This window comes from Protopterus annectens, chromosome 10.part0 (genome assembly GCF_019279795.1).
Source record: "Protopterus annectens isolate FY-2018-M chromosome 10.part0, PAN1.0, whole genome shotgun sequence".
Taxonomy (NCBI): Eukaryota; Metazoa; Chordata; order Ceratodontiformes; family Protopteridae; genus Protopterus; species Protopterus annectens.
Window position 1 is genome coordinate 1,794,125,245 of NC_056744.1, and position 13,563 is coordinate 1,794,138,807.

Here is a 13,563-nt window from a genome sequence, read left to right on the forward strand (position 1 = left end):
ACCTCAAGAGTTTCAGAAACTCACTTGTTGGCCTTTCCATTCAGAGTTGAAGGTTGTGTGGTGCCTCTTATTTTAAATAGTGCAGCATCCATGAACTGGACTTATCAAAGCGATTTGATAGTTGAGTTAGGTGGTCGTGTGCACTTGTGATGTAATGCCATATGTGGTGAATCATATAGCAGTAGTGATTGTACTTGTATGTTTACAGTTATGATGAGTATGCTGGCATAGTTGTGCTTTTCTGAGCTTGAATAAGAGCTGCATTATGTGCTGCTTCAGAAGGTGGTCTGTTAGCCTTGCATGTGAAGTTGTGGTACAAGTGTCCATCTTTAGGCAGCCATCCTTAATGGGGCAGGAAGGAGGTCATGAACTGCCCCTTTGGCAGTGTATGTACTGGACTGTGTACATCTCTTGTTGCATCTTTGTGAGAGTAGGGACACTGTGCTGTCATAACCCCAGTATAACCTGTCAGAACTCTGTTACTACCACAAGGGAATGTCAAGACGTCAGCTGAGGGATTATTGTGCAAGTGAGGTTTTTTGCACATTGTACTGACAACCCTTTGTCAGGAACATGTAGGATAACCTGCTTTGTAACACCTCCCTGCTCTGTATACAGTTATTAGGATTTTGCCTGCTTCCCATTGTTGGTTTCTTACGCTTCCTTACCCAGGATAATCTCTGTAGAGCTAATTCTGCACCCTCTAGCCTTCAGCCGCTCAGTGCTGTCCCCACTGGCCAGTACACAGTAGCATCTCTTCCATTTGGCTAGGTTGATCTCTTATTTACAGCTGTTGTAATTCATTTTGCACATGCTTGAGATGAAAAACAGTGGTGTGATGTAACTGCAATTCTGTGGCTTCTGTAGCCTTTTGTTCCTTTTTTCCTTCAGATGTACTCTGAACTGTGCCTTTATGATGACATTTTCAGTTTCTGCTTGAGTTTGCGTAGATTAGTTTCTTCACAGAAGTAATCCTTCACCTGAGATTTATTCTGCACCACACTCTGCTGTAACCGATTAGTGGTTCTAATTTCATTTGGACAGCAGAGTAAACCTACTGTGCACAAGTGTGACTGAATCACTGTTTGATAAGTGATGTTTTCAGTAACACATTAGGCAAATGGAGATGGTGGCAAACAAACCTAAGAGTAGGATGAAGCTTGTCGATAGTGTTAATCCTGTACACTAATCGTGCATGTGTTTGCAGTTTTGTCTAGAGAGTAGCAGAATAAGCTGTCCCTTGTGTACACCGAACTCTTTCGCACATGTGTAGAAATACATTGTGTCACCTTTTGTTTGTTGAGGGTTAACAGGTGCTTTAGGTCCTTTCAGCCCTGCCTGTCATGGCTCAGGTGGGAACGGATAAGAGACCAGATATTGAAGAGGCTGGGATGTGGATAAGAGACCAGATATCGAAGAGGCTGACATGTGGAGAAGGTTTGCTTCCATACAAAGTCTAGATTGGTAGTTGAAAAGGAGCTTGAGGAAGGGGAATTTACAGACTGCTTTTGTACATGTATTCACCGTTGCATAGTTTATGGAAATTCAGTTTGTTTTACTGACTGGTGATTGGACTCCTTTCACCCTCCTTTTTTCAAACTTTGCTCACAAGGAGAACACCAGAATAAAGTTTTATGATGTCCTATCCTCATGTTGCAGTATTCATACTGCAGTATTCATATTGTGGGATTGTCTGCCTCAGGTGACCCGAACGTCTGCTCCTGTACAAAAGCTTTCAGCCTGGTTGCTGTAGGTGCATGGGATGTCACATGTAGGGCCATAAACCAGGGGCCTTAAATGTGACAGCTGTACGCACAGGCCTTAGAACTTTTATGCCACAGTCGAACGTCAGATCGATCGCTCGCGCCTCTCAATCAAGACGTCTAAAGCGAAGTAGCCCATTGGGGATTTCTTACTTTGTTGCTTGAAGCTTGGTTAGCTGCCTTTTACGTTAGCTGAGGTCAACTAAGAAAGGTAAATGTCGATGCGGATGTCAAATTCCACATAGACGCCCATGACCGTTGTCTCTTCTGTCTTGGCCAAGAACATGACCATACTTCCCGTGCCATCTGCCAATCTTTCATCCCTAAAACCCTTAGAAGCTGCTTGGCGGCCTTTAAGCTTTATTTAGAAAATTAACCGCTTAAAAAACTAGCCCTTGGGATGGATCCAAAATCGGATGATCCGATAGAACCGCCAAAGAAAAAGGCCAAAGTTGCATGACCTATCACCACTGCCTCTCCATCGTTGGACGCCCTGACAACTGCCAGTATACAGGTTGAGGGACGCCTCCTAGAGCTGTCCGCTTCTACGGCCTCCCTTGCAGTAGCCGTACTCGAAGGACCGGCTGGCACATCCACGGAGATGTCTCAGATGTCTGTTTCTCTCGATGTCGAGGGGGAACCAGGATGTTCATGTTTCACTGTTGCAGTCATCACCTGTGGGGTTACCCCTGTTGTGGTAGCCCTCGGCCAGCCCAAATGCCAGAGTCCATGTTTTTCTGCATCGGCTGCTGTCGCTTGCTGCCTGACGTCAGGTCGTCACTGCTTAAAGGAAGGCAGCCTATGCCATTACATCAGTCTTACTTGCCGTGGAGCCCATAGCAGAAGCAGTTTGCAAGTGTGCCGGTCGGGCGTTACCAGAGTTTGGATTGCAGCTGGAAACGTCTAAAGCTAAGTACCCCATTGGGGATCCTTTTTTTCTTGCACTAACCAATGTCTGAAAAAGTTAGTCTCGCCTGTTTAAAGCAAATACCACACCGAGACTTCCATTCATACTGCATCACTTATTTAGGCCCAGACCACAACGTCCCCGGTTGCTAGTTCTGTGCCCTCTCTAACGTGAGAACCATTCGTCTTACAGCTGTTATTGTAGCCAAGTATTTTCGGCTTCCGTCTTCGCATTCTGAAATGGCGTCAGTCAGCCCACAATCCATAGACATTTCAAAAAAAGTAAGTATAAAGATAGAGACAGATCACACCAGGCTAAGCCTTCCAGTGACTGTGCTGCTAAGCAGGTAGTCAGTTCTCTGAAATTCAGTGAGGCGCCTTCGCAGCCTTTCATGCCCGATTCAATATCTTCGCAGGCCTCTATTGAGACTTTCAGAGTCCGGTATGCCGCAGAAATCATCTTCATCCTCCAAGCCTTTCGTAGTCTCAGCCTTGGTTGTGTCCGGAGCTGCAAAACAGGCAGTGGCTTCAGAGGAGGATGTCCTTCAAGGATGCATCTACAGTCCTTACAAATGGGTTGTCCTGTCGTCAGGCAGCCCTTCGGTCGGCCGGATTCCAAAGTCTGGGTCTGGCCTCGGCTGGTGTCGCACTTCACCCGACGTCATAGCTGCAGTTCTTCGGGTATAAAGGCATCAGCCGATGCCATTTTCCTCAGTCTTTCTTGCCGCGTGGCGCCCGAAGCAGAAGCTGTTCGCAAGTGCCGGTCGGTCAGATCCAGAGATTACTACTACGAATACTACTTCGAAGACTTCTAAAAAGCTAAGTACCCCGTTGGGGACTCTTTCTTGCCTCAGCCGATGTCAGAAAAAGTGAATAACTGTTTAACTTGTGGGAAACAAATACCTCATAAAGATTTCCACTCTTACTGCTTACCATGTTTAGGCCCAGACCACGACGTAGCAGCTTGTCTAGCCTGTGCTTCTTTCAACCGACGGACGCTTAGACGCCGTTCGGAGTTTGCTGAACAGTTTTTCGGCTCAGATTTTGCGTACATAATGCCGTCGGATCCTCCGACTTCTCAAGTTAAGAAACGCAAAGAAAAGGACCGGCACTCGCGGTCCGCGGTTTCAGCCAAAACCACGGTTAAGCAAACCGCGAGTGTCTCGGTTTCGGCCGAAACCGAGCAAACGGTTCTGTCTTCAGCCGAATCCATGACTACTACCGAGGCCCCTTCTACCCTGGTTGAATCGTCCTCTGAAGTTCTACCTGCTACTGTGGTTTCACAAGAATTATCGGACACCATCCCTTTGGATGTTTCTACCCCTGCACGTGGTGCAGTTAGGCCGCCTGCAGCCATGTCTATAAAGGCCTTTGCCAGGGCTAAAGCAGCCAAAACTTCTAAGTCTGTGCCTGTTAAGCCCCCCTCTCACAGGCCCAGTTCCAGTTCCCAAATGCGTACTCTGGCAGAGGATCTCATCTCTTTAATAAGGGGATCCCAATCTCACCCAGACAGGGCCTCTCAACCTCCAGAAAAGAGACCTAGAGCAGAGCCCCCTGAGCCAGTGTCCTCAGATGATTCTTCTGATGATACAGACAATACAGACCATCCAGAGGCTCCTTTTTCTACTTATGAAGATTCCGATGCTGAGGAATCGATTCCTTCTGCCTCTCCACCAGAGGAATTTTCCTTTGGGGAAACTTTACATGCCATGAGAGAGCAATTCCAATGTCAGGGACAAGATTTCTCAGATTCAAGGAAAAGGCTTAGGACCTTTTTGCATTTACCACAACATAGGCCTTTAGCTATACCTCCAGTTCTTCCTGTTGTGGATGATGCATTTAATGATGCTTGCACTGCTCCTGATACTTTACCTCCAGCCCCTGCTAAGCCCGATAGGTTCTACAGGGTCCCGGACACTCATCACCATTTATACAAGGCTCCTTTTGCAGATCCCGAGACTATCTCCCAGGGGCCTAAGGCAGTAGCTTCGACCTCTGTTAAAAACCCTCTCCCTTCTGAAAGGGAATCCAGGTCCTTAGAGAGATGGGGTAAAAAAGTATACACCTCTGCTACTCTCTCAGCTAGGGCATTGAACTGTCAGTTTCATATGATCCAATACCAGGAGTTTATGCTTGATCAGTTAACTAAGAAACTGTCCTCGGATGATTCTTTAGATAAGAAATATGTTCTAGAACTGGTGAATAACATTCAGCAGGTTAGTAACCATTCCTTAAAATGTGGCTATGATGCACTGGAGGCTTCATTTAGATCAGCCATGACTGGCACAGTTATAAGAAGGCATGCATGGTTGAAAGAGCAGGTCTTGCCGGATCATGTTAAAGGAAAGCTATTAGATGCTCCTATGGATAAGGTCAGTTTATTTGGTTCTCCTGCCCAACAGGTACTGAAGAAAATGGAAGAGAAGGCAAAATCTGTACAAACAGTAAAAGATTTCTTACAGGTTCAGCCTCCAAGGTTTAGCAGGAACTGGCCTTCCAAAAATTGGTCCTTTCCAGACTCCTCTAAAACTCAGGCAGGAATAGGCGTTCAAGAGGCAGAAATCAATCCAGAGGAGGTGCCTACAGGGGACGCCAGTGGCAAGGTAACAACCAACGAGGCACAGACACAACCACTACCACTGCAACAGGACAATCACAGTGACTTGGCTTTGACACCGCCTACCAGGGAACAAATAGCAGCACCCTTAGGCGGAAAGTTAGCACTATTTTCAAAAAACTGGCACTATATCACAAGAGACAAGTGGATTTTGCAAACTATAGACCAAGGCTACAGGTTTCATTTACAGACTTTACCCGGAAAAAGAGGAATGCCAAACCTACCACCAAATCAAAAGACAGAAGCTCTAAAACAAATAGCTCAATTAGCAAGGATGAGAGCTGTGGAAAGGGTACCACCTATGGAACAAGGCAAGGGATTTTACTCCAGACTCTTCCTGGTACCAAGAAAAGAAAAAAATTGGAGGCCTATTCTCGACCTGTCCGCTTTAAACACATTCATCATCGTTCCAAAATTCAAAATGCTGACCCTACAGCAACTTCTTCCCATGCTGGGCAAGGAGTATTGGCTGGTAACTCTAGATCTCAAGGAGGCATACCTGCACGTCCCCATACGACCACATTGCAGAAGATACCTCAGATTTCTTGCAGGATCAGAGCATTATCAATTCTCAGCATTGCCCTTTGGCTTATCTACTGCCCAGAGTGTTCACGAAATGCCTGGCATCAGTAATCGCTCACTGCAGGCTTCAGGGAATCCAAATTTATCCATACCTGGACGACTGCCTGATACAAGCGGACAACAAAAACAAGCTAACAGAAGACTTACAAAGAGTCATTTGCTTACTACAGGCCCTGGGATAGACAGTCAATATAAAAAAGTCAAGACTGATACCATCCCAAACAATAACCTTCTTAGGTGCAGAATTGGACACAGTAAAACAGATGGCATTCCTAACTGCAGAAAAACAAGAACAACTTCCTCTCTACTTTTTGGCATTAACAAAGCAGAACAAACTAACAGCAAGGAAAGTACTGCAGGCCTTGGGCTTCATGGCATCCTGCATAATCCTGGTCCCCCATGCCATAATGCATATGAGAAAGCTACAGTGGTACCTAAAGAATTTATGGTCTCAACACAGGCACAGCTTAGAAACCGAAATACCACTAATTCCATGCCTGAAACAAGAGTTCCTATGGTGGGCTCAGGCATGCCAGTCAAACCCAGGTTTGCCCTTCCACAGCAATCAACCAAGCCAAACAATCACAACGGACGCCTCAGACCTCGGTTGGGGGGCCCACATGCTGGACAAGTGCATACAAGGCTTATGGACTCCAGAGCAGCTGCACCTGCACATAAATCAAAAAGAAATGCTGGCAGTACAACTAGCAATCCAGAATTTCTAGTGTCCTCTCCTGCTCAGCTGGTGAACCTGGGAATATTGAGGCAATGTTACAATTGCCTCATGTACACAGACAACCCTCTCCTCCTCCCACAAAACACAAATACATGCGAGAGATGCAACTATACGGCCAAACTGGAGGCTGAGCTCTCTCAACATAGGACTGGCAAGACCAGTCAGGAGGAGAAGGTTACCACACACACTATAGACCCAGTCTCACATAGTACCATTACAACCTCAAATCATACACATAAACACACAAAGACATACTCGGAGGCTCTGATCAAAAATCTACCAAAACAGCAGAGGCCACCAAAGCAGACACCCAAACAACCACCACCTCAGAACACAACACCTGCCAACACATAGACCGCACAGTCAGAGTGTCAAACAGTCACAGCCCTTAAGGCCAAACACAATGCCAGACACACTAGTCATTGGTGACTCCATAGTCAGACACACTGACGTCCCGCTCACCAGACTGAGTAAGGAGAAGGTCACAGTAAGCTGCCTGTCGGGCGCTAGAATCCGCCACATAACGCAAGCACTCACGTCTCTCAACAGCAGGTACAAATATGACTCAGTCATTGTCCACGCTGGTGTAAACGACCTGAGACGTACCTCCTTGGACTACATGAAAAGAGACATTGAGGAGCTCTCTGATTATGTAGCCCAGGCAGGTATGACCCTGACCTTGAGCAGTATCCTACCTTCACCAAGAATGATGCCACAATACAGAGATAAGATGATCAGCTTTAACAATTGGCTTAAACACTGGTGTCATTCAAAGGGGATCCAGTATCTGTCTGCCTGGGATGACATGCTGGACAAGCCACGCTGCTTCAAGGGACGGCTTGCACCTGTCACCCCTGGGATTCGGATATTGGCAAAGGCTCTTGCCACCCCATAGTGCCTTTTTAGGCAAGGCTCAAATTCTAAACCTACCACCCTAGAACACAAAAAGGAAAAAACTAAGGGTAATGCTGCTCAATGCCAGAAGTCTAAATCTCAAAATGCACGCACTCGAGGCCCTTCTCAGTATGGAGAACATTGATGTCTGTGCTGCGACAGAAACCTGGTTCAAGGCTCCTGAGAGCACCCCAGCTATCAGGTTTTACCTCATATCATGCCCGCCCCAAAATCCGGACAATACCAAGAAAGGAGGGGTTATCCATATTCATCAAGGACACCCACACCTCAAGACTGGTGGCAACGCATGCATCGGAGACCATCCAGGTGCAATTAACCATAGGCAAGACTGCTCTGCAAATTGTAGCATGTTACAGGCCACCCTCACAAACTCAGGAACCTCACATGGCCTTCCTGAAAACACTAGAGGGGATAAATGTATCACCAAACACCATCATACTAGGTGACTTCAATTACCCTAATATAGACTGGGAACACTACTCAAGCCCAAACACCCTAGCCCAAAAGTTCCTGGAATTCATAAACTCAAATGCCATGGAACAACTAGTCACCATCCCCACAAGAGGAGATAACATACTTGATCTCATCATCACGAACATGGGAGCACAATGTTCAACATCGAAGTATACCCTCACTGGTGAGATCAGATCACAAACTAATCTCGCTGGAGGTCCTCATCCCACCCCACCTGAAATAAAAAGACCACAGTAAAGAACTTCTCAAAAGCCGACTTCACACTTCTAAAGACTAGTGTGGTCTCCTTTAAGGCCCCGAGCAGTGGAAAACAATACTCAAGCCGCTGAATCACTTACAAATGCCTTCTACCAGCACCTGCAGGACTGCATGGATAAGGCAATCCCAAGCAAAACAAAGACTCTTTGTACCAAAGGCAAGCGTCCAGTCTGGTGGACCCCAGCCATAAACAAACTCTACAACAAAAGGAGGAAGCTACTACAAGATAGAGCAAAATCCTTAAAAGGTAAGACACCCTTGATCACTATAAGTAAAAACTAAGAGCTCTCATAAAATCATCCAAAGCAAATTTCGAGAGAAAAATAGCTAAAGACTCAAAAGACAATCATAAGGCCTTCTTTAGCTATGTTAGAAACCTAGGAGGAAACTCCCAGATATGCTCAGAACTTGTTCAAAATGATGTGAAGATTACTGATCCTACAGACATTGCCAACATACTGGCTGACAGGTTCAGTGCAAACTTCTTCCCACCCCAAAGGAGAGATATCTATACCAAACGAGTGCAGCCCCAAACATCTCCAGCCCAAGTGAGAACTGCTCTCTCCAAAGCAAAAACACAGCATGCATGGGACCTGATGGTGTCCCGGCTGTGTGCTGCACGAACTCAATGAGGAATTAAACCCACAGCTAGGACAGCTGTTTAATCAAAGTCTTACCTCTGGATACGTACCCAGGGAGTGGCGTACTGCAACTGTGGTCCCACTTCACAAAGGCGGTGCCTCCACAGACCCTGGAAATTACCGGCCCATTAGCTTGACAAGCCTTATCTGCAAAGCCATGGAGAGGATCATAATGGACCTCATAAATAAAGACATAGGGAATTTGCAGACTTTGGATCCAACCCAGTTTGGCTTTGTCATAGGCAGATCATGCCTTTTAAACTTGGTTGACTTTTTCGAAACAGTCACCAAAGTCATCGATGAGGGAAAGGCAGTCCATACAGCCTACCTCGATCTGGCTAAGGCCTTCGATACAATACCCCTCTCGGGTATCATTGAAAAACTCATCAGCTTAAATGTTAACCCATACATCACAAGATGGGTTGCAAACTGGCTGAGTGACAGAACCCACAGGGTCAGAGTTGCTGGCGCCATGTCAGACTCAAAGCCTGTCACAAGTGGTGTCCCACAGGGCTCAGTCCTGGGCCCACTCTTGTTTGGCATCTACTTTTCCGAAGTACAAGCCAACACAGGAGGGTTATGGCTGACAAAGTTTGCAGATGACTGCAAGCTGGCGCCATAGTAGAAAACACATCTGACACAGATATCCTTCAGAAGGGTCTCACAGAAACGGATAACTGGTGCCAGAGCCACGGCCTAAAGTTAAATGCCAAAAAATGCATAGTCATACCCTTGGGAAAAACAAGGTTACCCTAGCTACCAAATAGGTGGCAATCCACTGAGCACAGAAGAAGTTATCAGGGACCTGGGGACCCAGGTTGATAGTAGTCTGTCATTCGACACCCATGTGGCTAAAGTAGTTAGGAAGACCTTCTACATTGCCCACCTTATCATGAAGGGATTCTCATCTAGATCAAGGGAGGTCATAGTCTCCTTTACTCATCACCATCAGACCAATGTTTGAGTAAAATGGCCCATTCGCAAAGTATCTGACACGACACGCCGGAGCAGCTGGAGAGGACACAAAGTTCCTCACCAAAAGGATAAAGGGTCTCAAAATCTGTCATATGCTGCCCGACTGAAAGAACTCCTGCTCTATTGAGTCGCTTCCCGCTTGCTCAGAGGTGACCTTTGCCTAACATACAAGGCCATGTCAAACCCAGATTTGATGAATATGCTTCACCTCAAAAAATCTAGATCCATGAGAGCCACAAGGCAGACAGACTTAAACCTCGACACGGCTATTAATAGGACGTGCTGGAGGGATAGATTCATCACCCAAAGACTCACTATGCTGTGGAACAAAATCCCGGTACATGTGAGGCAGAGCACCTCGCTGGCCTTGTTCAAGAGAAATCTTGACCAATGGATGGGAGATCGCAGATATACCCCAGGGATTACCTCAGTGTCACTGCTCGACAGAGGCACAGCAAAATAATGGGTATAGTTCCCCATACTAAAGGGGTGGCGTAAGCCACAAAACGATGGGCTAGGCTTGTAAATGCCCTCGGGCAGATAGCCTTGTATGAACCTATGAACCTATTCCTCCAAGAAGGCCAGTTGATAAGGACAGACAACACCACAGTCATGTGGTACATCAACAAACAGGGAGGCACTCATTCATACCCTCTATGCCGAATGGCCCTGGACCTATGGAATATGGCTCTGAGTTACAACATTCAGTTACAAGCAATTTCTGTACCGGGAAAAGAAAACATCCTAGCAGACATATTAAGCAGAACTACCTCGGATGCTCACGAATGGATGCTACACCCGGACATCTTCAAGGCCATCACAAAGAAATGGGGACTGCCACAAATAGACCTATTCGCATCCCCACTCAATCACCAGCTCAAGAAATTCTGCACAAGGACATACCACCCACTTGCTTGGAAGGTGGACTCTCTATCCTTCAGTTGGAAAGGCCTGACAGCATATGCATTCCCACCTCTTCCTTTGATGCACAAGGTGCTATTGAAAATCAAAGAGGAACGTCCAAGGATCATCCTGATAGCTCCAGACTGGCCAAGACAACATTGGTACCCATTACTAAGGAGCATGTCTCGGGGGAGAATGTGGACACTACCCCTGATTCCCTTGATGTTAACTCAGAGCAACTACAACATCCTGCATCCAAACCTGAAAACTCTGCAACTGACTGCCTGGAACATTACATAAGAGCAACTAACCCAGATTTATCCCAAAGGGTTAAAGACATTATCCTTGAGGCCCGCAGACCCTCAACAAGAAGGAACTATGCAGGAAAATGGAAAAGGTTTCTCATTTGGAGTACCAACAGGGGCAAAGATGTGTCAAAGGTAGACATTGCCAACATCCTGGAGTATTTGGCAGAGCTTTTCCATACAGGCCTGTCCTATTCCTCCATCAAAATACATGCATCAGCTATTTCTGCAGAATACAGCTTCGATCCACCTGTCTTTTCATCCTCTACTCAGGCAGTTTCTGAGAGGAATTAATGTAAAACCTCCTAGGAAACCACCATTACCAGCATGGGACTTGAACTTTGTACTAGAAAAATTGACACTTCCCCCTTTCGAACCAGCAGCAACAGCAGATCTTCAACACCTATCCTGGAAAACTGCTTTCCTGCTGGCAATTACCTCAGCAAGAAGGGTTTGAACTACAGGCTTTAATGGCAGTACAACCCTTCCTAATCTTCCATCAAGATAGTGTCCATGAGAACTAATCCTACATTTATGCCTAAGGTGGTATCCAGAGTGTCTTTAAACCAGGCAATCCACCTACCTACCTTCTTTCCCAATCCACAGAACAGGGGGGAAAGACTGCTGCATACCTTGGATGTACATAGACAGTTACGCTACTACCTGGACAGAGCCAAGGGCAATAGAAAATCTGACCAGCTTCTGGTAGCATATGCAACAGGAAGGGAAGGAAAAGCAATTTCCAAACAGACAATCTCCAAGTGGATAGGAAATTGCATTAGATTCTGTTACTCCTACCATGGAAAGCAAATTCCACAGAACATAAGGCCTCATTCTACAAGGGCTACAGCCACTACCACAGCTTTCTTCACGAGTGGCTATCAAGGACATTATAGAGGCTGCTACTTGGACCTCCGTGCATACATTTGCCAAGCATTATAACTTACCATTATACTCTAGATCCCGAGCAGGGTTTGCCACTGCTGTTTTGCAAGGGATCCTAACTACACCATAATTTCTTCTTCCTCCTCCCCTAGTTTGGCTATGGTATTCTACCCATTTGTAAGGACTGCAGATGTATCCTTGAAGGACATAGTACAGTTTTGTACCTACCATAAATGTAGATGTCCGAACAGGATAGCATCTGCAGTCAGGATTACCCACCCTCCTTCCCTTCTGTGGTACTCCTAGGGTATTTGCCCACCTAATAGCTAGCTGGGGGGGGATCTCTTATGGTGTATTTGTTTGTATATATGTACATACATGATTATTTTTTGTGTTTGCCTTCTACTATTTGGAAACATTGGCATTTATCCAAAAATTTAGCTATCCAAGAGGGCAACTGGCATCTGGGGCAAGAAACACTGAGGAAAATGGCGTCGGCTGATGCCTTTATACCCGAAGAACTGCAGCTATGACGTCGGGTGAAGTGCGACACCAGCCGAGGCCAGACCCAGACTTTGGAATCCGGCCGACCGAAGGGCTGCCTGACGACAGGACAACCCATTTGTAAGGACTGCAGATGCTATCCTGTTCGGACATCTACATTTATGGTAGGTACAAAACTGTACTTTTTTCGCACTACCAAATCTAGACAAAAAAAGTCTTGGATTACCATTTCTTTCAGACCGATGGATACTCTTGGGCCTAGAGGCAAGGCCACTCCTAGGAAAGCTACCTCTAGCCACAGTTTTATTCCTGCTCCACCATCCCAAGCTCAAATACTTAAAATGGTGTCTGATCTTATCACCCTCATCAGTGGTAGTCAGGCCATACCTTCTAAAAGGAAGAGACCTTGCTCCTGAAATACTGACAGAACAGGATTCTGAGGAGTCTGAGGATTCATATTTTGAAGAGGAACAGCCTCTGCTTTTGAGGATTCAGATGCAGAGGAATCCATTCCTTCTGCCCCCCCGAAGATCTTTCCTTTGGGGAAACCCTTCACACCCTCTGGGAACATTTCCACTGGGAATCCCAGGACTTTCCGCTGTCTAAGAACAGACTAAGAGTTTCTAGACCTGCCCCAGCACAGACCCTTGGCCATCCCTCCAGTCTAACTCCTGACGCCCTCCCACCTGCTCCCAGAAAACCTGACTGGTATTACAGAGTACTAGATTCTCACAAATACCTGTATATGTAAATCCTGTTGCAGACCCGGAGGTCATTACACAGGGACCAAAAGGAGCTAAGGCTAGTTCTGCAAAGAATCCTATTCCTTCTGACAAGGACTTCAGAGCTCTGGACAGATGGGGTAAAAAAGTATACACGTCTACAACCTTAGCTATTACAGCACTCAACTGTCCGTTCCACATGTTAAAATGTCAACAACACACTTTGGAACTATTAAAAGATTTCAACCTTTCCTTTTTTCAAAACAGGTTTATTGTTTTAACATATAAGAGAAATATCATAACAATTTTATACAAGTAATTAAAAATAGGTATTATTATAATATTCAACAAAACAACTAAAGTATTTACAAAGACAT

At 45.9% G+C, this 13,563-nt stretch overlaps 1 protein-coding gene across 5 annotated transcripts in view; it reads left to right on the plus strand.

Annotated features, from left to right (window-relative positions):
• Positions 1–13,563, plus strand: part of FBRS (fibrosin) — a 1,655,257-nt gene that overhangs the window by 117,253 nt on the left and 1,524,441 nt on the right. The window lies entirely within an intron of this gene.